Source organism: Ictidomys tridecemlineatus, chromosome 10, assembly GCF_052094955.1.
Source record: "Ictidomys tridecemlineatus isolate mIctTri1 chromosome 10, mIctTri1.hap1, whole genome shotgun sequence".
Taxonomy (NCBI): Eukaryota; Metazoa; Chordata; class Mammalia; order Rodentia; family Sciuridae; genus Ictidomys; species Ictidomys tridecemlineatus.
Window position 1 is genome coordinate 95352455 of NC_135486.1, and position 20737 is coordinate 95373191.

The window sequence follows — 20737 nt, forward strand, 5'->3', positions numbered from 1 at the left end:
GGAGATTCCCCTTGTATATCTCTAAGGAATCGATATCCAGAAGAATTGAAAACAGAATCTTGAGGAAATATCTGTACTTCCTTCTCATTGCAGTTTTATTCACGATAGCCAGGAGTGTCTTCTCCATTTTTACTACCCTCATCAATGGGTCCCTAGAGAAGCAAAACATGCATACTGACAAAATTCCATATAAAGTTTATGTAGACACAAGGAAATATTATTCACCCTTAAAAAGAAAGGAAATCTATGTATATAGATTTAAGTCACATTAGTTTTAGATACAGAAGTATGGAAAGGGTAATATCAAATTTTGTACTGAGCTAGGGTTAGGGTTAGAGAATTAAGAATAACATGGGAAAATATGAATATTCATAAGATTGTACTTATAAAAATAACATGAAAACATAAATATACAGGATCTGACACAGGGAAGAGTAAAGTGAGTCCTATGAATATATATATTTTACAAATATGGGGATACATGGATGAATCCCATATATGATACAATGCAATATGTATGCAAATTAGACATTAAAATAGAAAATAAATGTCAAAATACACTTTAAAAAAAGGAGGTATATCTTATCACATCCTACAACATGAATGAAGGTTGTGGATATTAGATTAAGCCAAACAAACCTGTCACAGAAGGGCAAATACTACATGATTCCATTCATACAAAGGCTCTAAAATATTCAATCTCATAGAAGCAGAAGGGAGAATTGTGGTTGCTAGAGGTTGTGGGAAGAAGGAAATGAAAAATCGCTGTTCAATGGATTTAGAGTTTTCAGTCATGCAAGGTGAAAAATTTCTAGAAATCTGTAATACAGCAGTGTGCTTATAGGTAACAACAATGTACTATCTACTTAAAAATTCAAGAAAGTCAATCTCACATGCTTATTACCACATTAAAAAAACAAACACCTATTTAACCAATCTACTGGAAAGATCAAGAAAGAAAACCACAAGTAAATATCACTATACTCCTATCAGAATGACAAAAATAAAATATAGAGACAACATTAAGTGCTGGTGAGGATACAGAGCCACTAAGTCAACTGATTCACAATTGCAGAATATAAGACCTGTATGCAAATATCATATTTAAGCATCACCATCCACAATAGCCAAACTATGGAACCAGCCTAGGTGTTCCAGGTGTCAAAAGAAAATGGATGGAACTAGAAACCATTATGTTAAGCCAAATAAGTGAAATTCAGAAGTTAAGGGTGGTCCTATATGTTTTCTCTCATATGTGGAAGCTGGAGAGGAGACAGAAAAAGAAAATTGCAGGTGGATCTCATGAAAAGCAAAGGGAGATCAATACAGGAAAGGCACTAAGGATTAGGGGATGGGGAGTGACATTGGCCAAAATATGTTGTTATGTTTTGTATCGACTGCATGTGTAAATATGTAACAACAAAGCCCATCAATATGTACAATTATAATACACCAATAAAAAATGTGGGGAGAAAAAAAAAGAAAGGGAAATATTCATATTTATGCCTATGTACTAGCAACAGATGCATGTAAACTGAAATAAAACATTGAATGCCATTTATAATGATAAAAAACAGAAATTCTTAGGTTAAATCTGATAAAACATGTACAAGAAAAATATGCTTAAAACAATAAAATGCTGAGGAAAGAAATAGAAGATCTAAGTTAAACAAGAAGACATATATTGTGAACATGAATTGGAAGAGTCTACAGAGTGAAAACAGGTCTCCAAATTAACATACAGGTTTAGTGCAATGCTTATCAAAAGATTTATTGTGTATACAAATAAGACTGTTCTACAATTTATATGCAAAGTGGAAGGAACTAGACAATAAAAACAGTTTTAAGAAAAGGAGTAATAACTCTAAAACAAAACAAAGTTTATGCTTTCTATCAGAGCTCAAAGTTTTTACATCTTTTAACTTCTTACCATTTCCCTAGTTACTTTGTTACAAACTATTGCCAGTTTATGTTTTAGTGTATTCAGTGTTATTTTGTATTTATGCTAAACACAGAAAGCAAAGCTGTAAAAGAAAAGTTTTATTTAATATTTGGAGTATACATAACTCTTGAGATATTTCATTTTCTTTTCATTAAGACATAAATCTTACATAATCAGTCTCAAAAGAGATATTTGAACTGATTATAGAAATTATTTGAAGATACTGTCCACTTTCAATTAAGAGTACTTCTTGCTTTTGAAGTCGGAAGTCCAATTCTCTTATTTTGACAGGGCAAACTGTATAGTTTTGAACCATAATCTTGAAAACAGGTATATGATGCATCTTTTTGATAATTTTGACATAGACTAAAGATATTACTGCTCATTACTGAAAAATCATCTTCATATAAAATCTGCATATTTTCAAAAAGCAGAGTGCTCTGCTGAATTATTAATATATACATATTTTTGATAGAATGAAGCTGATTCATTCCATATTGTTAAATGGAGTTTGCCGCAGTCTGGCTGGGCACAAATCACGAGCCACTGAAGCAGGAACAAACTTTATTTTTTAACTGCAGGAAAAAACCTCACACAAGCTCCTGGGGAATCCTCCCGGAAAGCCACATGGCTCCTGCAGGAACCCCCAGCCGGAAATAGCTCCCCGGGAAATCCCCCCTCCTGCACTTCGCCAACCAATGGGGACGCCAGGGGAATCCCGTGAGAACTCAAAATAGCGCTAGAACGCAAAAGTAGCGGCAGAGGTGGATAATGCCTCGCCTGTCAATCAATACTGTTGGCAAAATGTCCAGGAGCCATACAGACTCGGCTGTGGCTCTCAGCAGGAGTTCAATAAAATCATTTTTTAAATGTTCACTTCCAAGTCCTGGGTTCTTTTATTTTTTCATAAACAAAACTTCAACATTTCTTTGATTTGAAAATGGCTTATATTCCTTGTTTTTCTGAAGCTTGCAAATACAGGCCTTCACATAGTGTGGAACAGGCTTCCCTGGCTATACTTGCAGAGAGAGCTGATCAAGAGCCAGTGTGCGCCTTCTGGCCATTTCCATCACTCTATTTCCTAGAGAGTGAGATTATTTTCAGATTAGATTGTTCAAACACATATTTTTGTGCATGTTTTAATTTAATATTTTTTTAATATTTGTTTTTTAGTTGTAGTTGGACACAATACTTGTATTTTATTTATTTATTTTTATGTGGTGCTGAGGATCAAACCCAGGGCTTGAATGTGCTAGGCGAGTGCTCTACCGCTGAGCCACAACCCCAGCCCCATATATATATATATATATATATATATATACACACAATAATAGAAGATATTTTTATTGCTTATTTATGTCAAAATTTGTATTATGCAAAATAATTTTAAACTTTTAACTTACTACTCTGTTTTGCTAAATGTAAAGATAATTATGTCGAATCTGTCTCGGCCTCACAGATGTTTACTGTTTAAAATAGACACCCAGGCAAAGGTATATTGATAGCAGAATAAAATACTAAATGATTATATTATGTTTGGCTTTCCAATTGAGAATTTTTGTTGTTTTGTTTTTATGGTGCTGGGGATTGAACTCAGGACCTTGCACATGCTAAGCACAAGCTTTACTACTGAACTTCACCCCATCCCTGGGATAGTTTATCAGAGATAAAATGACTCCATGTATCAAGTTGGTCTGAGTCTACATCTCTCTGGTCCTACTGAGAGTAAGGAGAAAAGAGGGTCTTCTGACAAAAGGGTCTGAAATGAAAAGGAGGTAAGTATTTTGAACTTGGACCTAAAACACTGTGTGTCCATTTTAGAGTATGCACCAAGGACAGCTTGGGGTAACTGAAAAAATCACCTATTGATAAAGTAGACGATTCTTATTCATTCCCCAGGTCTGATATTTTTTAGCCGTGTGATTCTGGGAAAGTGATTTAACTTCTTTGAGTATGTTTCCACATTTAGAAAAGCAGAAAAATATTGCCCACAGGTTAGGATTGTTGGGAATATTAAATGTAAACACCCGTGCAGTTGGGATGTTCGGGGTTCTTTGAGAGCTGGGCCTGTGTTGAAATTGAACAGCTGGCCTGTGGTTTGGGGGTTTGCATCAAAGGGAAATGCATGCATGCTGGTTGTAAGCCTATCAGGAGGCAAAGTAGGGCGAAAAGCAGCAAGACCAGTGGGTGAAATTGCCTCCTCCCAGCTTTGTATCTCCTTTCCTCTTCTTCTTCCTCTTTATTAACTTCTTTTTTAAATGGCTAATGATTTTTTTGTAAGCTAATTTTATTATAAAGTGCATGCTCATTGTATAAGAAATCTGAAAAAATATAGAATAGTATGTAAAAAGAAAATCACTACCTGCTGAGGACACATCTTTATTTTCATAAAATTGAGTATTAGAGGGAGCATTTTTAGGTCAACAGGTTTTACAATTTTTACTGCCCTTGGGCTCACTTACAGATGCTTCTAGGATGTTTGCAGAAATTTTTGCTCCCACTAGTATGGACTGGGAGCACTTGTGTCCAGAGACATTTCCAGGCCTTGAGAAACCCAAGCACTCTTCTGTATTTGCATTTTATTTATTTATTTTGGTACTGGGGATTGAACCAAGGGTGCTTTACCACTGAGCTACATCCCCAGCCCTTTTTGTTTTTTAATTTTTAAAAAATATTTATTTTTTAGTTGTAGTTGAACACAATACCTTTATTTTATTTATTTATATGTGGTGCTGAGGATTGAACCCAGGGCCTCACATGTGCTAGGGGAGTGCTCTACCGCTGGGCCACAACCCCAGCCCATTTGTTTTTTATTTTAAGACATGGTCTCACTAAGTTGCTTAGGGCCTTGAACTAAGGCCCTAAATGGCTGAGGTTGGCTTTGAACTTGTGATCCTCCTGTTTCAGTCTCCAAGCTACTGGGATTACAGGCATGCGCCACAATACCTAGCTTGTTTTGGTTTAGCTTTGTTGATTTTTGAGAATTGTTGCCAAGCAAGACAATCTATAAAAACTGTTTTTCAGATAATAAGAAAGAGTATTCTGAGTACTACAATAACAACTAAGAGAGTTGGGTTATTATGGTTGTTGAAATTTAAGCATTTATTAATTTTTTAAGTTTTATATCAAATCTTGGAGCCAATAAACACTTTTCAGGTCCATAACATTTGCAGTCTCTGAAAATCCCATCAGCCCTGGGCCCCAAGTTGCTAATAGAAAAAAAAATGGCACTCTCAATATTGTCTTTTCTAATTGATAAGGAAATGAGACTTGTTTTTGTTTTATTTTATATTTTGGGCTCTATAGTCAAAAGACATATGGAAAGACATACGTTGAGTATTTCCTATGGACATTCCAATACTCAGGGAAATGGAGTCTAACAGGAGAGGAGTCAGAACACTGATGAGAACTGGAAGAAAGCGTGTGCTGATTACCCTAAGCAGGTTTAAGGAATTCCACTGTGGGAGATTAAGAGAATTCATAAAGCAGCTATGGGAATTCAGAGAATAAAGAGATTATTTTCAGCTTTAGTAGTCAGAGACATCTGGATGAAGCTTTATTGTTTGAGCCAGGCAAGGGTAGAATTTTAACAAGGAGAGGGATGGAGAGGGGTTAACCCGTAATATACAAGTTATTACATAAACTCACACATTGTCTTAGCTTCTAAAATATTCTAAGAAAAATACATGGATGTGAACCATCTGGGGTTCTTATTACCATGCAGATTCTGATTTAGTAGGTTTGGGGTGTGCCATTTCCAATAAGCTCTTATGGGATGCAGGTGCTGCTGGCCCTTGGAGCCAGGGGCTTGGTGTTCAGGTTGGATGGAGTAGCATGTGCAGAGGCACAGAGGTGGGCAGTATAATGGGAGCTGTGTTACCCTGTTGGTTAACGACAGTGTGGTTAGCCAAGTGTAGTCTATTTGTGCCGTGAAGGTACAATGGCAGATTAGATCCAAACTGTAGGAAATATGCTGACTGTTAAGTTTCAACATGTGAACTTTATACTACAAGCAATAGGGGAACTGAAAACCATTGAGTAGGGGAACAACAGGATCAGAATGAATGTCAGTAGAATTAATCTGACCACAATAGTTGAGAGTCAAGGAGACCAGTTAGGAAGTAAATTATAACAGTTCAAGTAAGAGGTATTAAGAGCAAAGCATTGATTCCAGCAGAATTGGGAAGGAGAAATATTTTATGTAGCAAATGGATGCTCAAAAACAATCAACCAGATAGATAAATGAATCAGTGAATAAAGCAAAATGCTTACCGAAGGAAGGATGCACAGGATGTGGAGGTTGACATATGACCTCAATTTGATATTTGAGATAATGACGACACCATTAACCAAAAATGGAAGAAGAGGCTCTTGTTTTATGACAAAGTATGATAAGAGCAATGCTTATTGAGTACTTCCTATATACTATTTATAGTTTTGAGTGTTTTTCATACTCAATCTCATTTAATCTTTACCACAGTCCTGTGAAAAGATAGCATTTACATGCCCCATCTTATGGATAAGGAAACCGAGACACAATGAGTAACTTAGAGAGGAATCAGCTTTGGATTAAGAATAAAATTCTCTTAATGCAAATCAAAACTACACTGAGTTTCCATCTCAATTCTGTCAGAATGAGAATTATCAAAAATATAAGCAACAAAAAATGTTGGTGAGGATGTGGGGGCAAAGGTAGACTCATGCATTGCTGGTGGGACTGCAAATTGGTGCAACCACTATGCAAAGCAGTTTGAAGATTCCTCAGAAAACTTGGAATGGAACCACCATTTGACTCAGTTATCCCACTCCTCAGTTTATACTCAAAGGACTTAAAATCAGCAAACCACAGTGATACAGCCACATTAATATGTATAGCAGTTCAATTCACAATAGCTAAACTATGGAACCAACCTAAGTGCCCTTCAACAGATGACTGGATAAAGAAACTGTGGGATATATACACTATGGAATATTACCCAGTCTTAAAGAAGAATGAAATTATGGCATTTGCCAGTAAATGAATGAAACTGGAGAATATTATGTTAAGTGAAATAAGCCAAACCCAAAGAACCAAAGCCAAATATTTTCTCTGATATGCAAATGATAATTCACAATAAGGGTGGGGGGGAATAGAGGTACTTTGGATTGACAGAGAGGAGTGAAGGGAGGGGAGGGGGTTTTGGAATATGAATTATATTAGAATGAGTGGGACATTATTACCCTATGCACATATATGATTATGTGACCAGTATAACTCTGTCATGTACAACCATACATGACATATTAAGAATATTAAGAAGTTATATTCCACTTATGTAGGATGTGTCAAAATGCATTCTACTGTCATTTATAATAACAAATTTTAAAAATTAAAACAAACACAAAAAAAGACACTTGATTAAGATACAAATAAAATATAAATTGTTTTAAAAATACAATTCTCTTAATTGCGGCCCTAAATCTCATAGTGTATTAGATAAATTTGGGGTGGCTCTATCATTCATTTTTCTTTTGGGACAGGGACCATTTGGATCCTTCTCCCCTGGCCACAGCTAACTGTCTAAGGGAAAAGACCTGTAAACCTGACAGATGACCTGACTGGCTGTCCTGAGTCCTAATACCTGGTGGTCTGGTGGGAAAAGGGAATTGGGGTGATTTATTTACTTTCCTGGTAATTTGCAATGGGAAAGACAAGGGAAACCATAGTCTCTGGTCTCTGTCCGCTTTGAGACTTTTTCTCTCTTCCTGTGATCTGTGGCCTTCCATTAAGTTACTCTTTCCCCAAGATAATCCAGTCTCTGTTCTTTGTACTGGATGATCTTGACTTCAGTTCAATAATTTACTTCCCTGTAAGAATTTATTCAGACTCATTGGAAAATGAATAAAACACTTAGGCAATGCTAGGTAAGCATTAACCCACCAGTTTTTCTTCTGTCAACTTGGAAGTGTGTGGAAATATGTGGGGCATTGTACATTTGTCACATTCACAAGTGAAAGTTTAGTAGTCAAACCCCAGTCTACACCAGCAAAAGTGCATGGTTGGTGGGGGGGAACATATTTTTTGGAAAAAAAAAATACTCATCATTCTTAATCTGCAGGGTCCTTTCTCTTTCAAAAGAACTGGTTAGTTTTCACAAGATTAGCCCCTGACTCTCTGTCTTCTTGGCTCACTATGTGATTTCTTCTGTGTTCAAATTGTTTCCTTTCTGTTTCTCTTCCCTAATGCCATGCAGCCATGGGGGCCTTAGCAAGAGAATGAACAGATGGGGCTGGCAGCTCTTGGCTTTTCAGCTTACAAAATTGTGAGTTAAATGAACCTCTTCTCTTTAAAAACTATGCAGCCTCAGGTATTTTGTTCTAGCAACAGAAAACAGACTGGTAATGCTCACCAGGACTCATGTTTTTTCTTCTTAAAGTCAGCTCACGTTTCTAGCCTGCCCAGCAGTGAGGTAAGTCCATATAGTTGCCTTCTGTCGAAGGGTGGTAGTGGATGCCCAGGAGGATCTCCCTGTGTGCTCCTCTGAGCATTTTCCTTGTCTGCAGGTGAATGTCCATACATTATGATTGAAAATGGAGCTTCCCCTTCAACCTGCCCCCCTGCCCCCAAGGAACACACATTTGAACTCTTAAAAAAGTGAGAAATAACCTTATGTTATGTTAAGCCACTAAGATTTAAGAGTTTGTTACAGAAACTAACTCCCTTGCTAACGCACAGTATTTTGCTGCATTTTTACTTGGGGCAGTAGTAGCCAGGACTCATCTCTTGACCAGTTATAATGAGAGAGAAGATCCTGAGGAAAAGGAAAAAAAAAATCTTCTTTAACTAATAGGATGGAGTATTGGAGAAATTTGATTCAATTATTAAAAGATATTTGACTTAGGCTTGTAAATGAGGCTGGTAAAATTGGACCTAGCTCAGTTAATTTGAATCTTGTGGTCAAGATTAAACATTCTGTTTTAATTCTCTATTTTCCCACTGATTAATCATTCTTATGTTAGATTAACTGTATTTAATACCATAATAAAATTTTCAAAGCCAACTTCTCAGCCAACTTCTACTAGTAAAATAACATGCTTAGCATAACTCCAATTTTAAAAAGAAAGCTAGAAGTCTATAAATATGTCTACATAACACATTGACCTAGAAAGATGGCACCAAAATATTAAAAGTGGTCATTCATGTGAAATCAGATTAAATGTAATTTTTTTGTATTTATTTTCATGTTTTTCTAATTCTTCTCAATGAACATTCTTCACTTCGAGATTAACAACAAGTTTTATTTATTTACTTTCCTAGGAATTTGAACTTGGAATGGAACCACCAAGATTAACAACAAGTTAATCTCGAAGTTATTTCGAGGAGTTATTAAAAAAGGTAGAAAAGAAGTGTTGTCTTTGAATAAAAATGAATGCAAGTCTCTTCACACTTTATCACTGTGTGTTCTTGGTCAAATTCACTTTCCAAAGAAAGACATGGGTTCCAGTAGAACATTATTATATTAAAGCTGTAAACAACATATTTTTGTTAGTGTTCAATGAGCATTTAATCTAGAACTTGGAAAATAGAAAGACTTTGCTGAGAGGTTTACGTTTTAAAGAGAGCTACTCATTGTTTTCCAATAAGTATGTCTATACACATTTCTAAAACTTGGGAAATACATTACTTCAGTTTTTGGGGCCTTCAGTTTTGCAGGCTACACTCAGACAAATCTAGCCAAGTGAGTATTGTAGTGTGGCTAGCATCAGAACACTGTTTTTCTTCTGTTTTTATTCTCATATCTTGACTAAGAATATTGATGGGTCTTTCTTTCTTAAAATGAACAGAGTTCCAATAGCAGGTTAAAAATCATTCACATCCTAAGGCAATAGCAGTTGGACTTAAACCAGAGTTTCAAGAACTTTAGGAAGCATGCAGGAAACTGAGATTTCAACACCCCTCCCTGCCTTTACCTTTGGCTTCCAGTGCTATCTCCAGTCTGTCTTTAATGTCCATACTTTAGCATTCATCTTGTAACATAAATGTTATTTTACCAAAGCAGAATGAACCTGTGGTTTCTGTCATAGAAAAGTCCTCCCGTTTGGGACACTTCCCAACTTTCTGTTCAGAACCTAAACATAAACCAGGGGAAAGGCAGGAGGATTAGATTACCACATGTACACTGGACTGCATCACTCTCTCAATGACAATAAGCATTTACATAAAAAAAAGGATCCAGATAGAAAGTGTTATAAATATGGGAAATAGCAACACTTTTTTTTTTTTTGAGAAACTGTGGCATATTGGGAAAAGTATAGACTTCGAAGCCCAACATACACAGGGTCAAATCCCAGCTATCATTTAAATCCTCAATAGAAAAATGAGGGCCCTAGGACCTATCTTACAGTGTCGTTAGGAGCATTAAATGAAAAACGTATGGCAAGCACCTCACGTCGAACCTGGTACACTCCAGATACCCATTAATGCTGGTTCTCTTCTATTTTTAAGGGTGGTTGTCAGATTAGATTTGGGAAGAGGCTCAGATAAAACAAAACCAGCTTGAAGGAAAATGAGTGAAAATGGGGATATGGTGTAAAAGAGATGCACTTATAGAATGTGAAAGAGAAACAATTTGGCTTCAGAGCCTACTGCATAAGGAAGGGTTATGGAGAGAGAGTGAAAAGGTCTAGGTCTGAGAGCCAGTGAAAAATTTTAGGGGATCAACTACAATCCATGGAAAACTAGCTTTTGCCTCCTTTGATCTTCCAGACCTATGATTTTAAGTGACTTTATATGTCTCCAGGGAGAGCTTTAAGTTAGACATCCCTGTGTAGAAGAGCTATAAAACTAAGTTTTACTTTTGCTATTGAAAAATTTTTACATAAGAGCTGGAATGGTGGTGCACATCTGTAATCCCAGTGGCTCAGAGGCTGAGGCAGGAGGATCACAAGTTCAAAGCCAGCATTAGCAATTTAGCAAGGTCCTAAGCAACTTAGTGACAGCCTGTCTCAAAATGAAAAATAAAAAGGAATGGGGATGTGGTTCAGTGGTTAAGTAGCCCTGAGTTCAATCTTTCATATCACAAAACAAACAAACAAACAAAACCCTTATGTAAAAAATGTAAGTTTGTAACAAAATAAATAGATATAGTTGTTATAGTGAACATGCTTCTTTCCCTTTCTCCATCAATCTCTCTCCTCAAATGAAGCCACTTCTAACAATAGATCAGATTATATATTGACCATAGACCATGATATATATAGATTATATATATAGACCATTCTTTATATGAGACTGTACTATCTATACATATATTATGAAGAACCTCTTTCTAAATCTCAACATTATATTATGTATATCTTTTCACATAGTAAATATAAATTGTTAATTTTACAACGCGCACAGTAAGAGAAGCAGTAGAGCTTGGGGACCAAGAAATGGACCACTTGGATTTGAAATTCCTTTCTGCCACTTTGGTTTTGTGTGAACAAATTCATTTTCCTGTGTCTTAGTTTCTCTATCTGTTAAATATGGAGCAATAAAATGCTTGTTGTGAGGAATGGATGCGGATCAAGCTCCTAGAACAGGACTTGGGCACATGGCAAGTTTCACTGTAACCACAATCTACTCTTTTTATTTGTTTATTTTTATACGATACTAGGGATTGAACCCTGGGCCTAACTCATGCTTAGCTAACGCTAAGCTATACCCTTAGCCCTCTGTCTTCTGTGAGTTTTAACAATTACAAACAATGCTATGATGAACATCCTTATACACATATTTTTGACTCATGCTTCAGTTTTTTTTTTTTTCTCTTTTTTGTACCAGGGATTGAACCCAGGGGCACTTAAACACCGAGCCACACCCCCAGCCCCCCAGCCCTTTGTGTATTTTTACAAAAAAGCAATTCTCGCTGAGTTGGTTAGGGCCTCATTAAATTTCTGAGGCTGGACTTGAACTCGAAGTACTCCTGCCTCGGCCTCCCAAGTCTTTTAGAGTGAGAATGAGGGCTCATGTAGGATGTTCACAGACCTGGGATAGATGTCATCTAATTTCTTTGGAAGAGCTGCACCAACTTACCTTCTAGCCATTGGTCTTCACAATGGTTTATTTACCCGGATTTTTTTTCCCAGAATAAATTTTATAACTGATATTTGATCCATTTAGTTATAGTACAAAGAGGTCTTTAGCCAAAAGGCCCACGAGGCATGAAACAGGACATTTTAAAACTTTAATAGAAGTTCTTCCCTTTATCTTGCATCAGGATATATGAAACTCTTATCTTCTGTACAATGCTTCTTTGTACCTTTATTTTGAACAGATGGTGTATGAAAAATAAATTTTACTTCTCTTCATTCTTTCTTTTTATGTTCTTCAGACTTTGTGAATATTTAAGTGATCAAGGGAAGTTACGTGCTAGTTGGTGCAAGCATGCCAAACTCTATCATCATTAGAATGAGAACTATATGGTTATTCTCTCCTCTTTACATTTTCTGAGCAGTTATCTTCCTAATACTGGTCTCTAGCAGATGGACAGGTCAGTTATAAGGATTTAGTCTCTTATCACAGACAAAAATTCTTTTGGAAACGCCAGGGTTAGGTCAGATTAGAGTTCAAGGCCATACTTATTCCCTTTTGAGTTTTTTTTTTTTTTTAAGAGAGAGTGAGAGAGGAGAGAGAGAGATAGAATTTTTTTTTTAATATTTATTTTTTAGTTCTCGGCAGACACAACATCTTTGTTGGTATGTGGTGCTGAGGATCGAACCCAGGCCACACGCATGCCAGGCCAGCGCGCTACCGCCTGAGCCACATCCCCAGCCCCCCTTTTGAGTTCTTGAGTGAGGCTGCTGACTGTTATGAAGTGGGCATCACTTTAGAAGTCCTCTGTCCGCTCTGTGGGTTCCACTTGTTTGATTTGCCATCTTGTCTGCCCTCTGCTGGTTTTTCAAAAGAAGAACATGAATGATAAGAAAAACTTTCTCTGCCCCCTGAGATTTTCCTCATTTATTTTTGTTTTGAGAAATTGAAATTCCAGTCAGATGCCTTCATTATAAAAAGGACAAATGAATACATGAATGAGATTTGTTTGAAGTGCTGGGGGTGTTCAGAGGTGGGGCCTGTGGATGGAAGAAAATCCCTATTTTACTTCTTTCTGTATAGGTCTCACTGTTGCATTTTTCAACTTGGGGGCTTCTCGTGTATATAAAGGCAGTTGCATTAAACTCATGGTGTTGAATACATATTCTAGAATCCTGTTAATCTGGAAAGCTCAGAGCTGGAAGCATCCAGAGACTGAAAAAGAACACAGAGGAAGAACAACTAGACCTTAGAAATTTAACAAAACCAGAGTGTTTCAGAAACCTTCCTGAAAGGTTCTATTTGATTTTCAAGTTCTATATAATACCTATTCTAGGAAATCTCCAACACTTGCTGGCTTGAGAATCATACCAATTCATTCAGGAGCCAGTTACTTCAGGCATCCTGGTCTGTGTGGGAAATGTACACAGACCTGCAAGGGAGCTGGTTCCCCTTGTCACCAGCCTCTGCTCTTCACAGACAGTGTTTTTCTTTGACATTCTTTACTTCTCCAAGGTTAAAATAATTGACAAATGACCCAAGCCTGGCTACTTGTTTGGGATTCTATGTTAATGCTGGGAGAGAGAAATTGCTTCTTTCCTCTAGGGTCACAAATCTGGGATTATGGAAGCCTGATTTGGTCCATGACACTCTCCTCTCCCACCTGCTTCAAGCTGGGCTCCCAGGATAGCAGATGTGGAAAGTAGATGGCTGAGTTTTCACTGTATTTGGACAGAGAGTCTGCTGGGAGGTTAAATCAGAAGCAAGAGATGAACAAAAGGGAAAAGTCGAGAATTACTTCTAGATTTCTGAATTAGTTCCTGGATGAATGAGTTAATATAGGGGGAGAACCAGGAGTGGGGTTGGAGATTAAATCAGGACTTTGAAGTGACAATCAGGAGTTACAATTTGCACATGTGGACTTTGAGATATCTGTGAGATAGTCAAGTGGAGACATCGAGTGTGCAGTTGGATGTGTGTCTCTGGAGCAAGGGAGAGAGATTTGGAACAAAGATATTAATTTATAAGTTGTGACATAATTGTTTGTGAAGATTTTGGAGTGGATGAGACTATATTTAGATATAGAAGACATTCAAGAGACCTAGAATTAGGTTTTGAGAAAGATCTAATTTCATAAAGGGGAATTTAGCAAAGAAGACTTAAAAGTTAAGAGGCTAATAAGATAGTAGAAAAAATACAAAATAAGAATAAGGTATTGCAGAATTGAAGAGAATAGGGTTCCAGAAAGAAGGTTAAGATCAGCTAAGTCAAAACCTGCTAAGCATTGGAGCAATTTTAGGTCAGAGACCCAATCACTGGGAGTGGCAATACAAAGGGTATTGTGAAGTTGGCAAGAGTGTTTTTAGTAGAGTAAAGGCCATGAAAACTAGTTTGCCGAAGGTTAAAATGGAATGGTGGTGACCAGCAGCATAGATGACATTGTGAGTTTGTAGGATATTCCTTACACCACATCCTTAAACACACACACACACACACACACATATGTGAGTGTGTATGTGCACGCCCATGCATGCTCACAGTACAAATAAATACCAGCAACTGATAGAGTACTGTATTTAAAAATATTTCAGACTATCATTATACCCTGATAAAAATTAATTCCTTAGACATTTTACTCCTAAACCACCAGGGTCCAGAAGCATGAAGATTGTAACAAAAATACTGTATTCTCATTGTTCACCACAGTTACATTCTATAAAGTTGCTGCTAACACTGAATTAGCAAATAATGAACCATTGTTCCAAGGTGAAATACTGGTTAAGTTCCTATGAGCCTCTGCTCATAACATTTTTGTTATCCGAAACACCACTGTATGGGTTCCTTTTTCAACATCCTTGACAAAAAGTCCAGTTTTATCAGCATTGAAAACCAGCTCTTCTGCACAACCCTCTCCTATATAACATTTATTAGGTATTTTAAGAATTGTTCGGCAATCTCCTGATCTGCAAAATCTACCTTGCCTGCAAGCTTAACATTTTTCATGGTCTATTACCTTTTGAAATGTGTAAGCCAGCCAGTACAATCTTAAGAGAGTTAAAAATTTTCCTCATCCTGAGTATGATGATTAATTTTATGTGCCAACTTGATGTGCTACAGAATGTCCAGAATTTTATTAAACATTATTTAAACATTATTTTGGGGTGTGTCTGTGAGGGTGCTTCTGAGTCAGTAGATTAAGTAAGAAATAATTTCTCCTCTTCCTTCCCCTCCCCCCCATCTTAGTGTCTTTAAGCTGATCTTGTCTTGTCCTTACACTGGTACTTCGACTAATACAATTGGCTCTCCTGGGTCTTAGACTAGAGCTATACCATCCACTCTCTTGGATCTAAACTTCTTAGCCTTAATTACATGAACCAATTCCTTTTTTGACAGATGATGGGTGGATAGGTGGATGGATGGATGGGTAGATAACCTCCTATTGGTTCTGTCTCTTTGGAGAACACTCATACACTGGGTAATATGACCATAAATATCTTCCTGGAGCAGACTGATGTACAAATAAGTGGATTTCTTTGCCGTTTTTCTGGACATACAGATTGTTGAGTCACTAGCTCATGACAAGCAGCACTATAATTCATGCCCACGCAAAGTGTATCTAACATACACATTTCTCCATAAGGCACATCACAGCATTCTTATGCTTAGGAACACCACACAGGAATGCAACATTATGTTTGGGTGGCCATTTTAAACAGAAAAATTATTTTTTTAAAATAACAGAAATGTGGAAAGCATGGCACAAAGTAGACCCAAATAATGATGCTTGTTTATAGTATGAGATCTGAAATAAGAAGGCAGAGCATCACCTTGTTCAATCTGAGCTGGAAACATGTGCATAGGACAACTTGAATTTTTCACCACTCTGAAGATGTCATCAAATGACATGAGAGTGCTGTCAGAGTTGATTTTGTGGCTATGAAAAAATTTTAGCCAGTAGGTAAATTTACAAATATGGAATCCATGAGAGGTAAGGATTGACTGTATTTTGACTTTGGGAACACCACCATCATATATATTGACTTAGCTTAGAATCCAATATAACATGACATCAATTCTTTGCCAGCTTGTGTTATTATGCAGATCCATCTGTGATGCAGGTTCATACATTTCCCACCAGTTGACTAGATAAATAAATTCTGCATAGGTCATAAGTGTTCTGAAATTGAAGTAGCAGTGGACAAGAGTAAACCTGCTGGGGGGAAACAAGCCACCTGTTCATGCAATTAGTTTGTGTCTTCAGGATTTACTTAATCTGGGTTAGGTATCTGATACTTCCATTTGATAAGGTAGTGCTTCTAGGTACCTCAACTACATAGAGAAATGACTCACAAAACAACATTTGGTCTTGGGTATCTTAGTCCCACAGTCATCTCATATCCCATAAACATTCAGTTTCTTCTACCAGTCCAGTGGCAAGCCACAAGCTGTTTCTCAAAATGGAGATTGTTACTAATGTAACTCTGCATAACTTTGCTCTAGACTCCTATTCTTCCGTCAAAACTAGCTTTGGCCACATGAAGACTTCTCTTTATCTGAGTCCAGCTCACGGACGGCAACCAACAACATTTTAGTTCACTTGATATATTCACTTCAGAAAAAAGACCTAAATGCGATATCAGTAGCCTCCAAAATCCACAATGGCCAGCCAAGTGTTTCTTTCCCCCCCCCACACACTTTCTTATTGGTTCATTATGGTTCTACATAATGGTGGAATTTGTTGTTACATATTAGTACATGCATGCGATATAACAATATAATTTGACCAATTTGGCTTCCCAACACTTTTGCCCTGGGATTCTTTCTTAGTGGGTAAGAGGTCCATATATTCAAGATATTTTCTTTCCACACTTTAGAAGGTATATGTCTTAGCTGGATAACCAAAGAACCTCCTAATTCCAGTTAATCCTTATAAACTTTATCAAAATAGTGCATAGGGTTATACATATGGTATACACACACACACACACACACACACACACACACACACACACACACATATATATATATATATATATATATATACCATGTTATATATGTTATGTCTATGGTAAGACTATCATTAGTTTCCAGAAGATTCCCTCAGATAAGGACAGGGAAGAAACAAGGCTAGCTAGTAACAGTCTGCTACTGTCCCTGCCAGAAGAAAGCATTCGTTTCTTATTTTCTCTGTTTAATGAGTCTGGGCAGGCAGCTTTTCCTAGATTAATAGTGACATGGTTTGTATCTGTGCTTGTGCTGCCTTGCTACAGTAAAGAGATCATCTCCAGAAGAGCAGCTGTCATTACTAATTAGACTTAATGTAGTCATTCCAAGACTGCCTCTCTTCTCAAAGACTGGACAGAGGAATTTAATGGGGATTAAATAAATTCTTCATCTTTTAAAACCTTGGAGAATACATCAATTCCTACAATTCTTCAGGAATATGCTATTGCTTTTGTTCACTCTTTTAGTAGGGAAAAAAAAAGAACTCAGAGAATTTCACTTGGTCCTTCTTATGACAGTTATCCTTATTCCACAGGTCAATGAGCAATGGGGGATTTTAACCATTGCTGAAGGCAGAACTAGAGAAGATTTTGTTATTAACTGTGTCTCTCTTTAATTCAGAAAAATTGTCCAGACCCTGTCTAACAAGTTATCATTTCAAGTTTTATTGATAAAATCTTTTCACTGACTTCTAGCTGCCAAGGAAGTTAGGAAATCAAATATTTAAAATTTCCAGTCTCTATAACAGAGAGCAAAGGAGAAAATTTGGGGAATGATATGTGGTTTTCCTACAAATCTTTATGGGCAGGGCTTATCACAACTGTGGCATTCTGACCCTTGCTATCAATTACACCAGGAATCTGCTGTTTCCTAGCTTCCATCAACATTCCAGCTCTATTAATTGGCCTTGCCATCATAGAGCTTAGAGTTTTGTGAAGAAAACAAGCACAGTAGGGAAAAGGGTTGCTTAAATTAAATCATGTATTTCCTATTCTTTTACTTCACTGTCCCTCTACTAATAAAAAAGCAGCAATGGTTTTCTATTATGCACTGTCCCCAGGGGAAGGGTGGATGGCTTAGTGAAAAGCAGTTATTATTCAACTTTGAACTTCAAAAAGTGATCTTTCAACTCCTTAGCTAACATGAGGGTCTAAAAGCCCAACCCTTGATTTTCAAGAAGTAGGTATGGTTGAGAGAGAAAATGTGTGACTTGAAAAATAAGATATTCAGCTTCTAGAAGACGGGAACATTGATTTTTTTTATTAACAATCAATAATGAGAATAGGAAATAATAGTTCTTTGTAAGGTTAATGGGATAAATTTGGAGAGATTAAAACAAGTTAGAAGAAGTTAAGTGACCTAGAAGCATCTTTGGATCCTCCGGTTTAAATCTGCAGTTCCCCCAGAGCAATAACCACGCAGAGAGGTTCAAGAGGACCTGAGAGAGGAGTGTCCTTGCTGTGTTCTAGGTGGTTGACAAACCTGTAGGGCTGCTCCACATTGAACGTGGGTGACAGAGCAGCATATTAACCAGGCTTCAAGGTTTGGTCCAGCTATATGAGCCTGAGAGCACCCCCATAGTCCTGAACCCCAAACAGTGATGGGAAGAAAGCAAGTCAGGGTTCCTCTGTCCAGAGAGAAAAGATAGGAGAGGAACAAATGCTGAGAGGAAGGATGTGGGAGTCTAGAGCCAGGAGGGTAGGATGAAGATAAAGGATGAGTGAACCCAGTGGTTTGCCAGAGGCCTTGTCAAGAGCATTTGTATCAGCAACTTACACCAACCCTCGGTCTAAATTCAGATGGGAGTGCCCTCTCATCAGAGGCCAGCAAGACCTGGTGAGAAACTAATGTGACTCCATTTTTGAGAAACCAGCCTCTACCTCAGAGCAAAGCCTGTCCAAGGAAGAGGGTGTGACCCTGGCCCTTGGAAAAACCCACAGAGCACTCCTAAGCACATACCTACCCTGCTGAGTTGTTTGTCTGTAAATAACTGGAGAGGTCTAAGGCACTAGGTGTCCCTGACTCAGTTAGGCTAAATGAGGACCCATAGCAACCCCCCTAGCAATCTCCAATCAGCATGAGACAGGGAAAACACCTGGAATGCCAGGTGACCCTCAAGTAGTTTATGGTGGTTGATAATATGTTGGGAAACCATATAGTTTAGCATGTACACCCCTCATGGCCTAAACCAATCAGTTCAAAGGAATCCCCCTCTTGTACTAACCAATCACCCCTACCCAACTTGTTCCCGCCAGTGAATGTGCTAATCAATGTTAAGAGTTGTTGTTTGACTTTCCCACGGTATGGAATGATTTGCTGTGTGATGTTGTGACTCATAGAATATCCCCCCCAAACCTATAAAATCCCACTGAACAAAGGATCCGGACTCACTTACTGAGACCGCTGCGTCAGGAGCAGTTGTGAGTGCAGGCTCAAGTTTGCAATAAAGACTCTTGTGTGCTTGCATCGGATTCGGCTCCTGGAGGTCTATTGGGGTCCCACGAATCTGGCATAACACTGGGGAATGGCACAGACTCCAGACACTATATAACCTCAATGTCGGGACGTTTCTGAAGTCACTCAGAAACCTAGGTCAGAGAGACAGCCAGCAGAAGGAAAAAGATAGGATCTTAAAATGGTCCATATATTTACTCAAAAGACACTAAGTTTTAATTCCAGTGGCCACAATATATGTTCTCTGATCTGTGGAGATAAATGGTTCAGCAGTTAGCTGAGTTTTATTATGGAAGATAAAGTTGGGCATCTAAGAAACCATATAAATGAAATAGTGGACAAGCAGGATGTTGTATATATGGTAAAACTACCAAGTTTCCAAAAGATTCCCTTTGGATAGGGCCAGGGAAGAAATAAGGTTAGATAGTGAAAATGTGCTGCTTTCCTGCCAGAAGAAAGCGTCAGTTTTTGGTTACTCTGTTCATTAAGCCAGAGTGGGGAGAATTTTCCAGATTAATAACAGATCTCAGTGTGAGTTTTATTATAAAAGATAGTTTTCAAGTTCATCTGAATTGTGACTATAAACTTTATACCACCTTAACAAGTATGTGAATTGATAATTACAATGGATTGTGATATGTGATCTGTAACAGGATGATTAGAAGCAGATGGAATTGAGAAAGGAAAAGTGTTTTTTTTTTTTTTTTTTTTTGTGTGTGTGTGTATGTGGTATTGAACCCAGGGCCTCGCCGATGCTAGGCAAGCACTCTACCATGAGAGCTACATTCTCAGCCTGGAAACATCTATCTCTCTCTGGAGAAAAAAAAGGAAATGATTCAAAGAGGAAATTTGAGATAATATTTTAAAATCTGAATATACAGCCTTTATTTATTTTCTTTAGATTTGGAGCTTTTTGTGATTAAATTATAAAAATGAGTCCATTTTTGTAACCTAAAATATTTACTTATTAAGATAGCATTAATACTTTAATAATTACACAAGAAAGAGAATGAGACAAACATGTGCATTTACAGAGCTGAAGGTCAGCCAGGCCAGCTCCCTGCAGAGGGAATTGCCAGTATGACCTCTTTCACCTGCGAGGACATAGAGCAACCCTTGTGTAGACATTCATCTACTTGTCCAGCATGGTCAGCCCGCTTCTTCTTGATGGTTTCCTTCTGCTAAGAGTGTGCCTGTCCAGTAGTCTGCTTCTTACAGCAGACATTTATTTACCATTCTCATGCACCATCCATTGGAGGACGGGGCCTCTGAAGAGGATGGAT

General features: G+C 37.6%; 1 long non-coding RNA gene across 1 annotated transcript; it reads left to right on the top strand.

Annotated features, from left to right (window-relative positions):
• Positions 1-7958: 7958 nt before the first annotated feature.
• LOC144367043 (uncharacterized) lies at positions 7959-8781 on the top strand. The gene is made up of 3 exons (XR_013426252.1): positions 7959-8244; positions 8359-8391; positions 8486-8781. It is a non-coding gene; the product is annotated as an uncharacterized LOC144367043 (long non-coding RNA).
• The last annotated feature ends 11956 nt before the right edge of the window (positions 8782-20737 follow it).